Source organism: Patagioenas fasciata, chromosome 3 (assembly GCF_037038585.1).
Source record: "Patagioenas fasciata isolate bPatFas1 chromosome 3, bPatFas1.hap1, whole genome shotgun sequence".
NCBI classification, from domain to species: Eukaryota; Metazoa; Chordata; class Aves; order Columbiformes; family Columbidae; genus Patagioenas; species Patagioenas fasciata.
The window spans coordinates 30,314,432-30,334,177 of record NC_092522.1 but is presented as its reverse complement, the minus strand read 5'-3'; the positions used below and the strand labels follow the sequence as shown (position 1 = coordinate 30,334,177).

Here is a 19,746-nt window from a genome sequence, read left to right as displayed (position 1 = left end):
TTGCCAGAGAACAAGGATGATCTGGAAAAGGTTCAAGCAAAATGCTTTTGGTTTTCAATATAACAAAGGCTGTATGTTGCTGCTCTTGAAGTAAGCCATGCAAAGCCCCAACTCTCTTTTTACTGCAGAAATGTCTTTGTTCCTCTGTGGTATTTTAGTAAGCCACATCTTCAAGTAAAATTGAATTTGACTCACTTTTGTCTTTACATTGTTGACACCGAGTTACCTGCTTATTGAATAAGTGCTTGTCATGCAGGCCACTTAAGATGCCACCAAGGGACAGCATCCTTGAAGGACATTTTCCATGTGGTCCTAAAAATAATACATTCTGAAATGAAAAATGCATTTTTCCATATTATTTTATAAGATTTAAATATTTTTCCCCCATTGCCCTGACTGAAATGTGCAAAATAGGTTGACTGAAAAGCTGACTATCAAATTACATTTGTGCATGTTTTAAATAACTTTTCGCATTGATTTTTATCCCTGGTTTTTGCAGAAATGTCAGTGAAATGTATCTTAGTCCAAGATTCTACCAGGGCAGCATCTCAAAAATACATGCATTCATTCCCTTTACCCTATTTTTTCCAGTTCTATGCCAAATTGTGCCTCTTCTCCCTTCCTTTGGGTGCCTTTTCCTGGTGCTACTTGTGCAACTGAGTGTAGGCTTGGAATACATGGGCACATCTGCTTCCATCAGCCAGCTGTTTTATGGCTAGGTGTGTGTATGGATTTCTGTTTGCCAGAAGAGAACTTGTTTATCATAGCTAATTTGTAGAGACTGGAGGAGCTTCTTAGCACTACATAATATTCTGTGTGAGGGAGGTGGTTACAGTTAGGAATAACTAGCTCATAAAGTAGGACAAAGCTGTCTTTACATGAAACTTGCTCTGTTTGGCATGTTTCTTTTGAGCGATGAGTGAAAAAAACAAACACGTGATTTTTGATCTTGATTCTGTGAATTCCTGCAATGTTCAGAAAAAGCTGAATAGAATTTACAAGATTATTGCAAGATTACACAATGGTCCCACATTTCTGAGCAGCTGAGGGAAAAAGTCAGTGCTACTTCTACTGTCACTTACATGATATGAGAGAGAGACACTTCCCTCCCCTGCTTCCTGCCTCCTTTTATGTTCTGTGCGATGTGAATATACTAACATCTATTTGAAAGTTATTTTTGTCACCTAGGCCTTCTCCTTCACATCTGCCTCAGAAGCAGTGCATGCACCTCGGCGGCATGCACTTGTTTAATCTAAGGAAGAGCAGAACTCGTTCAGATGGCTGCAAAAGCAGGAACAGTTGTTTGCCTGAGACGATGATGGCGTACATTTGTTTATCTCACCTTTAAGGTGTTTTGTAATCGCTTTTTCCCAGATCCAAAAGATAATTTCCTAGGAGATAATAGTTAATAGATGCAAATACTGTGTGAATTATACTTGCATCAGTCACCTTGTGCTACAACAAAGAAAGAGAAAGAAAATTGATAGTGGTCCTTGTTCTGCAGTGTGTTGAGGGCCCTTGACTTGCCCTGCAGCAAATAAACAAAATGGATAGATACAATAGAGTATGAATTCGTATTTTTTTAATCTCCCTCAGCTCTTCACCACTTCTGGTTTTGCATAGATGTGGTGGAACTGTTGGTTTTCAGTGTTAAATAATATACATACTTATATAAGAACAAGCTCTATCCCTTTTTTGTGGGAGTGGTACTGCATGTTAGGATTTTTTTTTCCCCAAACACAACGACAGCAGCTTTACGGGCTGCTGAGATTCTCGCAAAATTTCTTCTTTATGGTACCGTCCAGTGGAAAAGGCCAGATGCTCAGTGGCTTGTGTGTGGTGCGGGAGGTGCAGCTTGGGCGTTTGCTGTTCGGCTTTTGCTACCAGGATGGTCTAACAGCACTCACGGTGCTTTGGTACGTTCAGCGGCCGCTCGGGTTCAGGTGGTTCTTAGGGGTGGTTTGGTGTGAGTGGGCAGCTCAGTCTGTTTGGGGGGTTTTCAGCTGGGTGGGTGGGTTTGCTGTGTTTTAGCATTAAATACAATCCCAGAGGTGGCTGTCTTGTGGTTCTTCAGCGTAACAGCAGAAAAGTATTGGATATTTGATGTTTGCCTTGCAGAAAGTTTTCCCTCCTCTGTGTTCTGTACCATTGCACCTGCCTTGTCACAGCCTGATTTCTTGTAACGTTGTTTTCCTTAGCAAGCCATTGTACCCTGTTTACAAACTGAATGATGTCTGGTCCCTAAAAAGCTGATACTAGTTAGTTATGAAAAAGGTTTAACTGAGCTTATTGCTGTTCCAGTTTATCATATAAACAACAAAAGACAGCAGTATCAATAATGGGATGTTTTGAGTTGTCCCAGGTTTAGGCTTCCAACTGGATCAGCTCATTTCATTAGGCTTGACTTCATTAGGCCACTTTGCAATCAGTAGGGACAGAGGGTCTTTCCTTTAGGGCAGCTCAGCAGGAACTGAATTTCAGTGCTCTGGGTCACCTTCTTCTGTGGAAACTGTGTTTTGGTTGGTTGGTTGTGGTTTTTTTTCCTTTTTTTTTTTTTTAATTGGTTGTGTAAGTAACCTGGAGAGATGAGCCAGCCAAGTTAGTGGTGATATCAGTTGCACCCACAGTTGTCAAGTGGGACATCTTTGGAGGGTGTAATGAGGACATTGGTCTAAAGTTTAAATAGTTTGCCCAGTGCAGAATACTTTTTACAGCCTCGAAGGAGTGCTTACATCTTAAATACCTATACCAGCATTTCTTGCTTTTGTAAATGCCCTAGGCCTTTGTGAATTGATAGAGATACAAGATCAGCTCCTGAACATCCTCACTGTTAAAAGCAAAATACAGATTAAGATTACCGGTAGACAAATAGGTTACAGAAAGTAACAGGCATCATTTAATCCTTTCAGTGAAATGCTCACTAGCATATGAGCATCTGTATAGAGACAGGTCCCTCCTGTGCCACCAACACTTGTTGATAGGCATTTTCTATCATATTAGAAACCGCTTCAAAACATTCTGCCAAACAGAAGCCCAAGATGTTCTTGTAGGTATTTCTTCCCTAAGTGAACTGACAAGCCAAGGAGGAGAAGAGCATTTGAGAGAGCATGTGAGTGTTTGACACAACCTCCTGAATTTGAAATGATGGAAAAATTTGTATCTGGCATGATTTGGAAAATTGCTGTTACACCAGACAAAATTTATTTTGTTTCCATTTTAAAAATGAAATGAAAAATTGCTGTAGGAGGTTTTTTTTCCCCTCTGATATTACATTTTTGAGTAAAAGCGTAACGACTTGGACAGGACTAACAGCTGGTGGGAGCTCAGTCTGTACGAGGCCGTCCTTGTAGGGAAAGGTTGGGAGAAATAACTGGGTGCCAGTCTATGTGACCCCTTTCACTGAACAAGCAGGTGGTCTGCTCTTTATTACTGGAGTTGGTTGTTTATGTCTGTAAAGTATAAACGGAGCGGGAGGAGTGTGCGGGTGGTGTAACTCCAACCTGTGCTGTTGTCATACGGAGAGCATGTGGCGCCGTCTGCGGGAGGCTGTGCCTTAACCCCCTCACCCAACTGAATTTGGTGGCAAATTTGGGGGATTTCCTGCTCCGATGTGCATGGACAGTTTTTTGGGAACCTGCCCTGGTTTCAGGGAGGTATTTCAGCTATCGCTGGGAGACCTGAATTGCATGTCGCCTACTGGTGTGCACTGGTTTCTCCCACACGTGTGTTTGTCCATTTGTCTTCTCCACTCCACCTGTTCAGTTCCCGTCTGCTGCTGTAGCTGCAAGTCGTGCAAAGGGGGGGCTGCCCAAGCAAACCCCAGTGCTGCCTCTTAGGGCTCTACTTCACTTGCTTCAAAACCAATAAATGTGGACTTGCTGGGCAGAAAAGACAGATTTCTATCTCTAGTGGTCACTTCTTGGTTTTGAGGGCAGAGATGATGGGTTTACTTTATATTTTGATGGAATACATATCTAAATTACTATTAAATTGATATCTCGGGGAAAGTGTTTCTATATTTATGGAACAAAGAGCTATTTTAGATAGATCTTTGAGGTAAATGTACTTGTCAAAGAATTTATTGTTTGAGTTGTGTGGTCTTTCTGAATGCATTTGATGTGATCGTTATTCACTTGTACCATTTATTTCCTGTCTCATTATAGAAGTTAGCAAACCACTCTAGGGTTACCTTTACTTTTTTTTGCCTTAGAAACTGCACCATGAAAAATATTCTTGTAAGATTGCCTGCTGCGAAGCCAAGAGCTGTAAATAAAATGGTTTCTTATTGTAATACAGGAGAACTACAGAGCCATTATTATTAATGTAACCTGTTTTTTGTCCTTTTTTTTTTTGATATTACCACATTTTTTTTTTATAAAGCGAACAAAGTTGCTCTTCCTCCTACTTATACTTAACTTGAAGTGGTCACTTCTTGCTGAACTAAGCGCTCCAGATCTCTGACATTTACATTCTTCTGCAGGTGTGCCCACGTCTGATGCTGTTAGTGTTTCTGTACGCTTTCCTGGTTAAGTGGACAGTGCTAGGAAGAACACGAGGCTGCTTTTGTTTTTTCTCCTTTCTGTTAGTTTATTTATTACAGAATTCACTTATGGAGAAGAACACTTTTAAATAGGAAAAGGTATTCTGTGGGAAGGCATCCCTGTGTGCATCTTGTGAGCTGCAGGCAGGTGCTACTGAGAAGTGGTTTGCTGGTTTTGACTGGGAGGGTGGGCACGTTTTGCCGCTCGTGTTTTAATGGTATGCTCCATCTGCTGTCTAGCCACCTCTCTGAATGTGAAAGTTTTGTGCCAAATGTAGCATCAAATCAAGAGAAAATAGGTGGGGTGTTTTCTTCAGTGTGCCATAAATGTTAAAACCCAGTGTGTTTGAGAGGGTGGGTAAATCCAGATATTTTTGTGTGTCTGGTTCTTTGCTGATTTTAAAACAGCAAATATGTGTAATTCCAGTTGGTTGTTAGTTTGGAAACATAGGCCAAGTATTCTTTTTTATCTCTAAATGGCTGTTTTGTTGTTTTTTGGTTAACTAATTCAATATTATCTGCTTTATTCATAGAGTTCTCATCACAGACTATCTAATGTGCTGGATTTCTGCCTCTTGTGATGAATGTTATTTTTACCCTTTTTGCAAAGCCTGGTGCTATGCCACTAAATAGATTTTGGTTTTGTTTTTTTCTTTTTCTCCCTGTGTTAAGGAGATGTAGTGATTATGTCATCCATTGCGAAGGTTCAGAATCCGTAATACTCATGTGCCTCATTCTGATCATCTGTAGTTATAATTTTTAATTTTCTGATTCTGTTTATTGACATGGTACTTTTTTGTTCAGATATGACAGTCATGAATCATTCGGCAAGCTATTTGATTCACATGGATGATTTTTCACCATTTTTGTAAAGCAGCCGGGGGGAGGGGGAGAATTATTTTCTTACCACTTCTCCAGATTTAGGAGTAGGAGCTATGAGGATCTTTCCTTCCCTCTGCTTGTTAGAAACACAGCAGATGCTGACAGCCCTGTGAGGCCACAACTGGCCATCTATGATGGTCCTTTAGGCATGGGAATGGAATCAAAAGCCTGAATTGTGTCAGGTTTTTCCATCTTATCTAAGTTCTTTCAGTTTTGAACTTTCCAAAAGACTTGAACCCACTGGAAATTGTGACATTCTCAATTCCAGAGCAAGTTTCTTCTCATACTAACCCAATACTCAGGAGACAGTTTGTCCGTTTGAGGTTATGGCTAAAATGGAAATATAAATGAGTCTACTATTGTTCTAAAGATTTTGGTTTTTTTGAGCATCATCTTGTTGTTAAGAGCCTATAAGAAGCTGAGAAATAGAAGTGAGGTCTGGAAGAAGTAAGCGATGATGATTTAAAGTATCTGAAAATGTTCAGGTAATAAGAACCAGAAACCTACTGCTGACTCAATGTCCTGTGCTTGGGGGCATATAAAATGTGTCAATACTTGCTCATGTGAAAGATGTATAGCTTGGACAGCAGACCAGTGAGGTCACGTCCACAGCATTATGCTACCGTTTATTTCCCAGGTTAAATGGACTATGTAACTCTAAAGAAGTAAAAATAGTGATCAACCGCAGATTGTAGAGTGAAGCTGTATGTCTGTCACCAGTGGAGAAGTTGCGCAGACTGCACTCGCTATTCTTTGTGCTTGGAAAAGGATGAAAACCCATGAGCTTTCCCAAATCTCATCTTTTTCAACAAACTCATCAGAAACCTCAAATCAGAGAGGTCTGAGGTCTGTCTATCTCAGGATTTAACGTTTTAAGTAGTCCTGTGTGTCTAGAGAAAATTACTAGGAGTGTATTTTTTACTATTAAGAAATGTTTTTCAGTTCAGGACTTCCATAGTTCAGACCAGGGAGTAAATCTTCAGAATCTCATTTTCAGAGTTCTCCTGACAGGAATGGGCATATCTATTGAAAATAAGGATATAATCATTTATCAGATGGATCTCCAGGACTGTTGTCTGTAATTGTGCCTCTGAATGGAGGAGTAGGCTCTGGGTTGTGGCTTCTGCTGGCCCACCAGGGACAAAAAGAGAAGGCCAGAGCTGGCTAGAATTTCAAGGCACACCAGATTGGCACTCCTAAGTTTTCAACAGTTGATTGCATTGTGAAAAACCACAGTAGTATGTGACAGAAGACCCTTATCTGTGTGTTAGTGGGCTGGCTCAAGAGAAGCTCTCTGGGGAATGATGACTCAGACTCGCAAGGCTTCAGAAAATGTCAGAAAGTTTGGTAATTCAATTGTGGATCTCTCTGTGATAGAAGACTACTTTATACTGTCCCGCTTTCTGTCAAGAGACGTACATCTCAAAGGAATGGGATATTACAGATGGTCTGTTCAGACCATTTCAACCTTGTGAAGCTCAGTGCCTGGAGTTACTGAAACGTCAACAGAAACTTTCAGCGTGCAAAGGAATTTCAGTCCACTCTTGAATCTAGACCTGGGTAAAACTCGTATGCAGAAGATGGGAAGAGTGATACAGCTTTTGAGATAGCTGGGGATTATGGGGAAACATACCAGCAGGATAGTATGGGGCCACGTTGACTTATCTGAGTCCCGTATTACCAGAGACATTAACGCAGGGGAAGATGAGGTAAAGAATGCCCTAAGGTTTTTCTGTAACAAGGGCTTCTTTCAGGTCAGTGCCCTGTAGGAAAGCTAAAATGAAAATCAAATCTATAGCAGGGATCTCAATATTTTAAAAATAAAAGATTCAGGCTCACTGCAACTCTTTGTTTTTCAAAGATCAGCTTTAGACATTCATGTTGTTATATTTTCTGGTACAGTATCTGATACGCATTTCCATAGCTTGAATTTTCAGTCCAGGAATGCTAAGAACATGGTAGAAAACGGAACGCTTTTGATTATCTATTGTCTCATGCATTTACTTCTTATCCAGAAGCCTTGTTTCTGAATCTTCCATAATGGCAGTTTGATTTAAAAAAAAAAAAAAAAGTGGTTTTTTTTTTAGGTAGGTCCATCACTTACTAAAAAAGAAAGCATTGTTTTGCACAAGCCAAAATCCTATTACTTTTGTTCTGACCTGATTCTTGGCATCTGAAAGAAAACAAATGTTTGTACATTAGGTGTTTGGAGGCAACTTTAAATCATATACACAGTACCTTCATAATTTATTATCTGTCCTTATTGTTTAACTGAAGCATGGTAATAAGAATTCTCTAGTGCAATATAAAAGAACAAATGTAAGGTGGTACATACATTGGAGAAAATCCTTTCATAACATAGTAGCCCTCCCCATCAGGTCTCTGCTTGAGAGCTTTGTCAGATGAGGCTGTTATTTGAACACCTTGGGCTCATGCAGGCTGATGCTTTGGATGTAGCCTTTGGGGAGGGCTGTTTGAGAATGTCCCAGGGCTGGGCTGGGTTCAGTCACCATGTGCCTGCAGTCAGGCCTGGCTCCCAGACAGCGCGGTGCAGTGCGTACCACCTCTGAACCTTTTAAAAGAGAATACTTCCCATCTTTTATTTTTCTTCTCAGTAATGTATCATTTTTATACAACTATTCAACTCATTATTCAAATAATTTCTAAGACATGACTTACTTGTGCAGCTTGCATCGGTGCTAATCAGGACAAAAGGAAGTGGCCTCAATTTGCGCCAAGAGGGGTTCAGATTTGATATTAGGAAAAAACTCTTCACAGAAGGGGTTGTCAGGCATTGGAACAGGCTGCCCAGGGAAGTGGTGGAGTCGCCATCCCTGGAGGGGTTTAAAAGGCATTCAGACGAGATTCTTAGGGACATGGTTTAGTGCCAGAGTTAGGTTATGGTTGGACTCGATGATCCTGGGGGTCTCTTCCAACTGAAATGATTCTATGACTTGTAAAAAAAAAACCTCAACTAAACCACAGCCAAACCAAACCCCCTTCTGCTCCCACCCCCCCCCCCCCCCCCCCCCCCACTGCCCCGAAGAGAAGGTTTCGCAGCTTTGAACCCAAGTTAGGGACCATGAGGTTTGACCAAGAGGAATAATGGTGTTTCCTGAACACGACTGCCAGTGGTGTGCCATGAGAGCTAAGTGCAGGGACGTGAGGGCAAGACTTAGCACTGAGCATCTCTTCAGACCATGGAGAGGTGACACCAACCTTCACTTAGAGGTGTGCCACTCTGCTTTCTGAGTGGGAATATTTTTCATCACAGGAGGGGTTTCTGGAGACTTGTGCCTCTGCTGGTCTGCCAGCTGCCTTCCCTGGTGTCTGACTGCATTGGAGCTTTGGGGAGATGTTTAGCTGCTGGCTCTGGGTGAGCGAGGCTGAAGAATGGCCTGCTCAGGTTTGGATGCTGTGACATGAGCTGCTTTTGCTTCTGGCTTGCTCAGCACAATTGCGATGTCTCTCACTTTTCATTTCTGTTGCATTTCTTTTTACAGAATCACAGAATGGTTGGGGTTGGAAGGGACCTTTGGAGATCATCCAGTCCAACCCACCTGCTAAAGCAGGTTCACCCAGAGCAGATCGCACAGGAATGCGTCCAGGCAGGTTTTGAATGTCTCCAGAGAAGGAGACTCCACAGCCTCTCTGGGCAGCCTGTGCCAGTGCTCTGGCACCTTCAGAGTAAAGAAGTTTTTCCTCATATTCAGATGGAACCTCCTGTGCTTCAGTCTGTGCCCGTTGTCCCTCATCTTATCGTTGGGCACCACTGAAAAGAGTCTGGTCCATCCTCTTGACACCCACCCTTCAGATATTTATAAGCATTGATGAGATCCCCTCTCAGCCTTCTCTTCTCCAGGCTGAACAGACCCAGCTCCCTTAGTCTCTCCTCATAAAAAAGATGCTCTAGGCCCCTCATCATCTTCATTGCCCTAGATTTTATGTCCTGTTTTAATTGCGTTTTTAAAATCAACTCAGAATCCTGCCTCATTCCCCTTTCACAGCCCCAAGTTATATTTGCTGGTATTTGTGGTGATGATGGCCCTTAAAAATGGTTTTATCGCTTGCATATTTCAGTCATGAAGCCCACAGTCAGAGCTAAAAATACCTGATACTTTCCAGTCCTCTGGTCATGTTGCTTGTAGCCACTGTTCCTTGGGTAGTTCCCAAGGATGCATCAGTGGGGAGGTTAGCATCCGTCCTGCTCCAAGTTAGAAGTTACTTTTCCAGGCAGATCTCTTGAGAAGATCCTCCAGAGAGACTTGAATCTGCTCTAAGTGAGAAGTGAGCAGAAGGGAAACCACGAGTGTGTCAGCACCACCATCTTCTTTCCAGAATCCTGTGATAAATCAGATAACACTGTTCTGAGAATTGCTTGCTTACTAATTATTGAAATAGCATTACCTTTTCTTTGTGTCTGTAATTAGCACTTCAGCTTGAGTCTATGGCCTGATGATAAATGTATGGCATAGGTTCAGTAAATGATGAAAAACTTAAGTCTGTGTTTACTTAATCTCTTCCTACATAAAATAAACAAAACTGAGCTGATCGCCAAGTAGAAGTGGTGTCAGAAACAATGTGGTCTAAAAGAGGAGATAGATAGTTTTTATTTTTATTTCTCCATTTCCTCATTGGGTGGCTCACAGTACATGTAAACAATGCAATAAATAAGTATGCTGAGAAGTCCAACCTTAGTGAAGATAACCATGGAAAATCCTTTTACGCATTTCTACATCAGAGGATAAAAAAGCATCTTCTATAAACTGGTAGGAGAATTATAGAGAAAGTCTTTAAAAGCATGATCTGGAGCAGCCTAGATTTCCAGATAACACACTCTGAAACTTAATATCCACATAAAACAATTTATGAAAAATGTTGATGTAAAAATATCGTGTACCCATTCGAGATAAGTCTTCTAGAGAGAGAGAGAGAGGAGGCTGAAAAGCTGTGACAAGCTGTATAAAGTGATACTGAGGTTCTTTTTGCTGGTGCCGACTTGTGGAGTCTGAGACTCAGAACTTGATACGTGGGCATCTGTACGACACCATGTCTGAACGCAAGACTTATCTGAGCAAAATTTATGCTAAGTGTGTTATCTAGCTTGTTTAAATATATGAGCTTGTTTTAAAGATGTTGGAGATCTTTTGCAGACTGTTTGGAAAAATAATTCATAGAGGCTTCTCTAGATGACAGCAGATTGGAAATCACAGATTTTAGCAGAAGTCTGTCTCAAAAAGAGGAAAAACCAGTGAGCAGACTGTGGAAGGTGATCCCAGAGGGGAACCTTCATGGTTTGTGTAAACAGGACTTTAGAATATGTCCACTGCTACGTCCTAGCAACCAAAACTTTTATGAGGTTCAGTTGGCTCAGATCCACTTGTTTGGAGGGCGATTATGCGTAATTCATGCTAGATTCAGGTCACTGTGACCTCAGACAAAATTGAGACTTGAAATGAGAGATGATCTTTGGGCTCCCTGCTGCAGAGCCCCCAGTTCCTTCACTTTAATGCAAAGGACCATGCCAGGACGCCAGTTGGGTTGTGAGGAAACACAGGCAGAGCCTTTTGGTTCTTGAATTGTCTGTGGCAATAACTCAAGCTCTGTCTGTGATAGAGCTGAAAATGGCATGAAATGGTCAGGCATACATTGCTTTCAGTTGGCAGTATGATGCTTGGTAGCATTTCTGAAGGATGACTTGGTCAACTGGGACGCAAGGTAGAGCCACAGATGACAGGCAACTTTATTACCTTCTTCAAAGTGTTTTCTCCTTGTAATTCATTCCCGGGAGAAGATCCTATGATGTTGTACTGTGCCTGCTATAGAGGAAGCTTCATTCCTGGTGTTTGTTAGGTTACTTTCTGGAAACTCCTTCCTGTTGTTCTGCTAGAAAACAAGCTGGCAATTTTGTCAGAAATAAAGCTTTAGCCATTAATTTATTTAAAAGAGCCTTTCCTTTAGGTGCTCTTTTCCCCCTTAGTTGTTCACAAAATTAAAAAACAAAACAAAGCTAAGGAGAAAAACAAAACAAGAACCACAAACTACCCACTAGCAAAATAATTCTCCTTAGACTGCCTGGGAACGGAGACATTACCGTAACTTGTGTTTCTCTGTTTATATTTCTCTCAAGAAAGCAGAGTGAACTTGCTCCTTGCAGAATGTAATGTGATTAGTTCGTCACTTCTGTATCAGAAAAGTACTTTTGCGAGGTGTGTGTGCTTTGTCACGAATTGGCAAAATTGGAGAGGACGTTTTGCTGCTGGGCCTGCAATTAGTGTGGGCAATACCCTGGAAAGGTGCATGCTCCAAAATTTGGGCAGTCTTGTAAGGGAAGTCACAGAAGCCAGATCTCAGCTTTGAGAGGCTGTATGTCTGTACCTGGAGGGTAACTGGGCAAAATGTTCAGAGCTTAGCTAGGAGATCTTGTGGCAGCACTGTTGTTATTTTTGCAAGTGCAAACTCTGAATTTGTTACTAAAATGCATCCATATGTTGTGCTCAGCCATTGTCCCTTGCTTGCAAGCTGAAGGCACCGTGGTATTAAAAACCAACGTCCTTTACTCTTTTCTGTGCTACTTCTGGTTATGTGGAACACTAGGAAAAGAAGCTGAGGATCAGCAAATACTACCTACTCTACAGAACAGCCTGTACATGAGGAAAGATTTCAATAGGGATGGCTAAGAGCTTTGAATGTTATGAAGAAAGAAAATACTCAGTGGAGCTAATACTTGTGGGGAATAAATTCTTCATAGAAAGTTGAGAAAGCTGCTGAGTGTCAATGTTCCTCTGAAAATGGTAAAAGTAATTGTAAAAGCTGAATCGCATGGCATTTAATTATGTAAGGAACCAAAGGGGCTAAAAAAATAATAACCTGGTATATCAGAAAGCAATTTACAATATAAGCTGGGGAAAATGGAGTATTTCTGCCACAATAAGATGAATTCCACTGCTGGCTGCATTGATTTAATGTCTCAGGTTTTGCTCCAAACAGATCTGTAACTGTGGAAGGGAGGGGGAAAAAAAGAAGGCACACGTTTGTTCCCTCAGCCTCCCGAATCGACCCATTCCCCTTCCCAGCAAGAATGGTGAGAAAGATTTGGGTAAATATACAAACAGGACTTGAGAATTTAATTAGCTCTGTTGGTCGTTCAATTTCCAGTTGTCTGATTTAATTGTCCATTTCAAAGGGATCATTTGAAGCTGAGCTGCATATGCTCTGTGAATGTCAGTAAATGAAGCTTGTTCGTGTACAGTGCGAAGGCTAAAGCTGCATTCTTGTGGGTATTCACAGCCTTTAATAAATAGCGCGGCGGTGCTGAGGAGGTATCGTTTCTTACGCCCACTCGCCCTTAAGATGTTTCCCTTCAATTCAGAAATGAATATTCAGTTGAAAAGTTATTATGCATCAAAATATTCTTGGCACTGCATAGGAGTCTGTCTGCAGAGGGGTGGGATGGTGTTTTTTGAAATTTTTCCTCCAACCTTCTGTGCGGACGATCTGAAGCCAAGCAGTAGCTGTTAGACTTTTAGGTTTATCTGCTTGTTTGTTTGGAGTTGGTGTTTAGTTTTGTTTCTTGTTTGTGTGGGGTTGTTTTTATTTTCTGGTTTGGTTTTCTTGGCCTGGCAGGGCTGTTTCCTGAGCTGTGGATCTCCTGCTCCATCATCTTGGGCCAGGGACGGCATGTGTAGCACGGCACGAGAAGTCTGAGTTTAAGGTTGTTGAGCTCTTGACAGTAGATCTTGCCACAAAGTGTTCCCAACTCTGCCAAACTAGGACAGTTAAAGCTAAAGCTTGTTATGGGGAGTGCATACTTGATGTTGGTGGAGTGTTTTTTTGTTTGTGTGGTTTTTGGTTGGTTGGTTGGTTTTGGGTTGGGTTGGGTTGGGTTGGGTTGGGTTGGGTTGGGTTGGGTTGGGTTGTACTGGGTTTTTTTTGAGTGATTGGGGAATTTCATTTAGGAGAGGGGCTGTTTTCCAGTAATTTTGTGAAGGGAAAGAGTAGTCTGACTGATTTTCAAGGAAGCAGGTTGTTTATTGACATCACTTTTGGCAATGATTTTCCTTGAGCACTTTCAGTTGTCTTCGTAGTTTAAAGTAAGGAAGTAAAATTTTGCAGTAGTGTATGCTTAGGGTATTAAGAATAGTGAAAAGAAGGGCTGGCCGAAATGTGTTGCAGGAGAACTACTTGTACTAAATGACTGGATGATAAAATGCCAGAGAAAATCGCTTGTAGAGAAAGAAAAGCAATGTGTGCGTGGATAAAGGGGGGTCACAGCGGTGGTGTACCCTCTGATGAATGGGTGCTGTACCAGGTGTTACTGCTCTGGAAGGAAACTTTGTGGTTGTCCTGTAAAAATGGCAGCGTGATGATCGATCGGTAAAACAAGCATTAGTATGCGTCAGTGAAGGAACAGAAAACAAAACAGAAAGCATACATGTGCTCCTGCATAAGTGTGTGGTGCACCTGTGTCTTCAGTTCCATGTTCAGGGGAAGGTGATGGTTTCTTGGGCAGCTGTGGGGCTGCCAAGCTTGCACTGCCAACAAGAACGAATCTTAATTTCAGTAAGGAGAGGACAAGAAATGGTTGTGTGGCAGGAGGTATAGGTCATGGACCCGAGGGAAGAGAGCTGAGTAGAGGACACTGGCCAGGTACCGGAGGAGTGATGCCTGGCCCGACAGAGAAGAAAGTGCATTTTGGAAAGGGTGTCAGTTTTGGAGAAGGGACTGGCTTAGGGAAAGAAGAGAAAGGGAGGAAGCAGACAAGCACAGGAGTTGAAGGAATGGGCAGACAAACCTTTGCCTACCCAAACATGCTTTCTCACGAGGTGGGGATAGAGACAGGATTGTCAGGGTGAATTTGAGGTTCTGTTGTTGGCAAATACCAACTCAGATGAGTGTCCTGCTAGTGCGCCTTCTCTCGGTGGCTGACAGCCTGCCACTGCAATAATTTTACTTTATTCAACCTGGCTGCTCTGTGTAGAGGCTGTATTAGACTGATGGAAGAACCATTCTGGCTTTTAGACAATACCATGTAATGGAATATCCTTTTTAAATCACACCACACAGATAAGATATTAAGACAACGTCTTTCAGATTAAATGTTAGAATGAAAGTATGCTTTCATAACTTCATTTTTGCCATGTTTTGCGGAAGTGGACTTTACGAGAAAACTGTAAGCAGCATTTATTTTTTTCCCCTGCAACAACACTGCTGGCCAGCGTGGTGCATATGATGAATTTGCTGTGAAGATAAATGAAACTCTTCTAGGCGGAGGCTGTGTGGGATTCCCAATTAATTTGCTGTGTTGTTTGAAGTTATGTAATAAAATATGGAAGGAATTGCAAGAAAGAGTATTTTTCTCCTGGATGGGATAAGCAGAGCCCTGCCTGAGGGTACTGGGTTATGTGCTGGCCAGTGCCACAGAGCAGCCTCTTGATGCAGCTTCTCCAAGCAGCATCTCCTGGATGCTCTCCAGTTAGAGCTGTGGTCTCTTCTGCTGTGAGCATCCATTTGCTTTGTGTGACTGGTGGCCATCTGACCAGCAGCTCAGGTCAAAACTGCTTTAAACACAACAGATACCATATGGTGTTAGATTGTGTGAAGCATTAGACTCTTCACGTTAAAAACTAATAGATTTTTGGAATTTGTAATCTGTATGTGCCATAGCATCTCATTTCTAAGATGTGTCATTTATCTAAAGAGATTTGCAGTGGAAATAAGTGTAATACAATATTTCTGAAGCATTTCGAAGATGCAGAAATGAATAAATAAAAGCAAGCTTGCATGCATTAAGACTCCTGTCTTAAGAAGACAGTTTCAATTTTTAGTTTCTCCAAGAAAAAAGGTGCAAGCAGAATGCTGAACATGGACCTGGGATGGGCAACAAATCACAAAGTTGATGATGAAGAGAGGAATTCCAGCAAGTCGGGAGAGCCTGTGCTCTGATGTAGTTGTGTTAAGTGAACCAAATTAATGATACATGATTCCTGATGATAGTTCTGTTACTTTCAATTTTTTCTTGCTGGTTTTGGCGGTTAATATTACAGGCTTTGTTGGTATTGCTTGTTTAATACATGTACTTTGTTGTTGTTCTGATGCTTCTTATCTGAAGGTGTCTTGCTTTCCCCTTTTCTACTCCAAAAATAATTAAATACTGTTTAATTACAACGAACCAATTTAGATAACAGGATGCTCTCGGTCACCCTTGTTGTAATAGTAGTAGTGATAAAAACAGTAGAGAAAACTCTTGTGTTTCATTGCTCTAAAGTAGGTGAGGTTTATTCATACCATGGGAAGGTTGTCAGCAGGTGTTTGTCTGCGCTTGGGTAGACAGGTGGCCACTGGGCAGCAGAACAAAAATGCCAAATTACTTTTTTTTTTATTATTATTATTATTATTCACTCAGAATCACATTTTGGATGCAATGATGTTGATCTGTAGAAAGTCCGAGTTCCCAATTTTGATACTTCAGTTAAGTTCTTAATGTCAAATGATACAAAAGTCCATCCTGTTAAAGTAAATATAGCTATTCTAGAAGGATGTATGTCCAACATTTCACTTCAGTAGAGGATATGCGTATTCTCATCTTTGATTGGTACTGTTCTTTTCATGTTTAAACCTGTAGTGTTCTCCTTGGAAGCACGTGGCCTGTGCCAGGCACACTCAACTAGCCCATGGAGCATGTGTGTTGCCTTCCTTGGCATCACCGCTCCTCATGGTGGTTGAGTGGGACATCTTCACCGTCCAGACAAAGGCTCTCCCTGTCCTAACCTGCAGTTAGGCCTCAGAGCAGTAGCAGAACTTCAGGAAGGGGATCAGCATCTCTGAGCACGATGCAGTCACAGCCAAGGCCGAAAGACCTCTGGGATATGGCTCTTTATGGTGACCTGCAGCCAAGGGGAGCTCATACTGGTGTTTGTGCTAGCGCTTCCAGAGCAGCACTGTGTCTTCCTGCTTATTCCTAAATCTGCTCCACGAAGGCTCCTGCAGGACTAATTCAGCCTTCATCTAGAAACCTTCCTCTCATGTGTTGCAGTAACTTGTAGGTAGGTGGAAACTTTGAGTTTCTAAACTGTAACATGGCTGGAGGAAATCCCAGTTCTTTGATGTTTTATTCCTATCCTCCATTTTATCCCTGGAAAAATACCTGGTTTAACTTTGAGTGTGAAGCTTTGCTGATCAATACGTTACAAGCATAGTAAAGTTCAAGAAATTGCCTCCATTACTATCTTGAGATGAGAAATTGATTTAGCTGTGTTCTCTCGCTGCTAATTCGTCTGTGCTTTACGTTCCCATAAAAGGTATTATGTGCTCCTTATTTTCCAGCAGTGTCATCAATCCTAATGAAGAGAGAAGAACAAAAATTTATTTTGTGTGTATGGGATAGCTGATCTCTGACTTAGCTCTTAATTTGTAAATGTTGCTGTAGGCTTCGCTTCTTAGCTTCTCCTTACTGTGCTTTGGTTATGTGCAAAATCTAGTGGCTGGTTAGATGACCTTATAATCTAAACCTCAAAAAATGAGATGCTGATTAAAATTTAATGAAAGGAATTAAAACCTCATCTGTGAAGTTTATGTATTTTTGCAGTGTTTGGTCCTGCGTTAATTACATTGGGAATATTTGCAGTATTTATCAGCTATCAGTTAACTACCTCTGGCCCTAAAATACCTGAAGTTTCATTCTTCAGCTGTGATATTACATAGGAGAGCTGTGCACATATCTGCTAATTTACATACACCTGCATATGGGTGGTATTGTAGCTTTGAAGGTGGTAGAGTGGGAAAAGCAGCCAAAACAAATAAGAAAAACAGGAAAAGGTTTTCCTGGGCATTCTGGTTGTTGCTTTTCCCAGTGTCCATTGGCCTGGTCTCTATAGGAAGCTGCCAGGGATGGTTTGCAGAATATTGTGGTTTTTTTAGGTTTAATACTAGTTCTCATGGAGGCACCCCGAGGTTAGTTTAAGGGACAACAAGGTCCAAACCAACTTTTATTAAAATGGTGAGAAACAGGGTTTTAGCACTCCAAAAGTGACTTAAATACAGGCTCGGATATCAGTTGAGGAAAATTATTAAGGGGCAGCAACTAATACAACAGGCGGTCCACAGTGTGCATGCCACATGGCTTCACCCAAAACAATGCCGGAACCGTCTCTGAGTCCGGGAAGAGTACACACTTGCCTGAACACGGTGCGGGATTATTCTTAAAGAGATACACGTACTCGTAGTGAGTACGGAAAGTGTACGCTCGCGATTCCGCGAGGAAATAATTTTATAATACACTCGCAGTCCTGCGAGGGTTAATTTACTTACACGTGCAAATGTGCATGGGATACTACACGTGCTTATGTGGAAGCACGGGAGGAAAACACACTCGCGATGGTGCAAGGAAATAATTTTATACGTGCTTGTATTAAGCACGGGAAGTTACACGTGCATATGTGCACAGGAAGTATAAATATACTCACAGTCTTGCGAGAAGTTTTACTCACACACGTGGCAGCAAGGCAGGCGGAGTCTCCATCCCGGGGAGGGGGGCTCTCAGCGGCAGCATCTTGCTCGTGCCCCGAGAGACCCGTGACAATGGGCGGAGTCTCGACGAGAATCCCATTTTTATATTGGCTGATCAGACCTGACTGTAGGCATTCCAGAAGCTTCTCTGCACCCCCACACTGGCTGTGGGGTGCCCCTGAAGCCTCCAAACATCCCCCACACTCGCCGCAGGCGCCCAGCGGCTTGCTGGCACCTCGGCACTCCTTCTCCTAATGGCCCTGGCCAGAGTCAAACAAAAGAAGCTGTTAGCCTCAAGTAGCAGAGAGAGAGGGAGATGTGCCTACTCCTTCCATACTGAAGGATGCGGGGGAGAGAGGCGAGTTTGCATCCTGACACACTAGTGTTCGTGGTTTCAGAGCAGATGGATCAGTAAAAAAGAAAGCAAAACTATATACTGTAACTTTGGTCATGATATAGCAGTTATTTTTTTTAATGAAGTTTAAACGTCTTGGCAAGTTCTAAACAGCTGTGTTAAAGTGCGGAAAGAAAAGTTTTCTCTTTTGGCTCTGCTGACATTAACCTCGGATTTTCCCTGTCTCTGAATATTTCTTGTTACAAACACAAAACGAAGGCATGCATACATGTGTCAGTGATCTAGACGATTCAGTATGCCCATTACAAACCAGTGTAAAAACCAACTTAGATAAATCATTAAGTACATGTGGGTTTATTAAAACCTGTCTTATTTCAACTAAGAGGCAAATTCATGGGATTTGCTGAGAAAAGCCATCAGCAGATAGGATGCAAGCAGGTAATAAAAGGTTTACTTTTGAGGATGTTTGTAGCATTTCAACTCACATTTGTAGCAAGACATAGACGTGCACAGATTTTAGTTATTGGGACTCAGCACAATAACGTTGTAAGCAAAAACTCACTAGGACCCAAGCAAAATCCACATGTCCTCGTGCGATGCTACCAGCATTTACCATCAGCTGAGATGTTCTGTTGAAGACAGACATTTTGGGCATGTTAGGCTTTGTGAGGAGCTCTGCTATCTCCTGTGGCGTGTGTTTTGATGGAGCGGGTTGGTGTCTGGATTGTGCTGTGGTCCCGTGTGTTTGCTGTGGGCTTGGGAGAAGGAGATGGGGGGAACAGAGGCTGGTGTTGGGCAAGACAAGGGAGCTGCTTGGGTTCGTCTCCTCCACCTTGGTGGTGGGCTGAGGGAGGGCACTGGTTTTGTGTGAGAATCTGCTGGATTTGGGGGGCTTCTTATTGCTGTATGGTGTAGTGTCAGAGCACTTGGGACCTATTATCAGAGATTTTTAAAGAATTGTTTTAACAAGTGAATTTTAGCATGAAGATGAGAGGAAGAAAATGCTAATCGAGGTCACTGGATTTACCTGTGCATTTCTTCTGCAAGCGGTTGTTTATACAGTTTCTTCTTATGGCTGGAATGACTTTCCAAATCCTGGCAGGGCTCAATGTGAATGGAGAGTTTCTCATTGACATCAGTGAGCTGTGAAATGCACCTGAAGCTTTCAGGCTTGTTTTGTTCAGGGCCTTCCCTAAAAGCCACCTTGGCAACAGCGCCTACAAAAAACAGATGTGTTGTTTTCATTTAAATAATTTAAGATGCCTTGTCTAGATATCTCTTCTGCACTGGGTGACAACCCGATTTTATCTCCTGCACCTTTGACTTTCATTATTCCCTCCCTTCCTGATTGCTGTACCTTCTCTTGTTTGTCTGACGTTCATCATGTAGGTTGCAAGCTCTGGGCCAGCAAACCTCTTCTCCGTGAGAGCATCCAGCACATCTTTGGGTTCTGTCAAAGCAG

General features: G+C 42.0%; 1 protein-coding gene across 11 annotated transcripts in view; it reads left to right on the top strand.

The window, feature by feature from the left end:
* Positions 1–19,746, top strand: part of TRERF1 (transcriptional regulating factor 1) — a 104,092-nt gene that overhangs the window by 52,779 nt on the left and 31,567 nt on the right. The gene's annotated exons all lie outside the window — the stretch shown is intronic.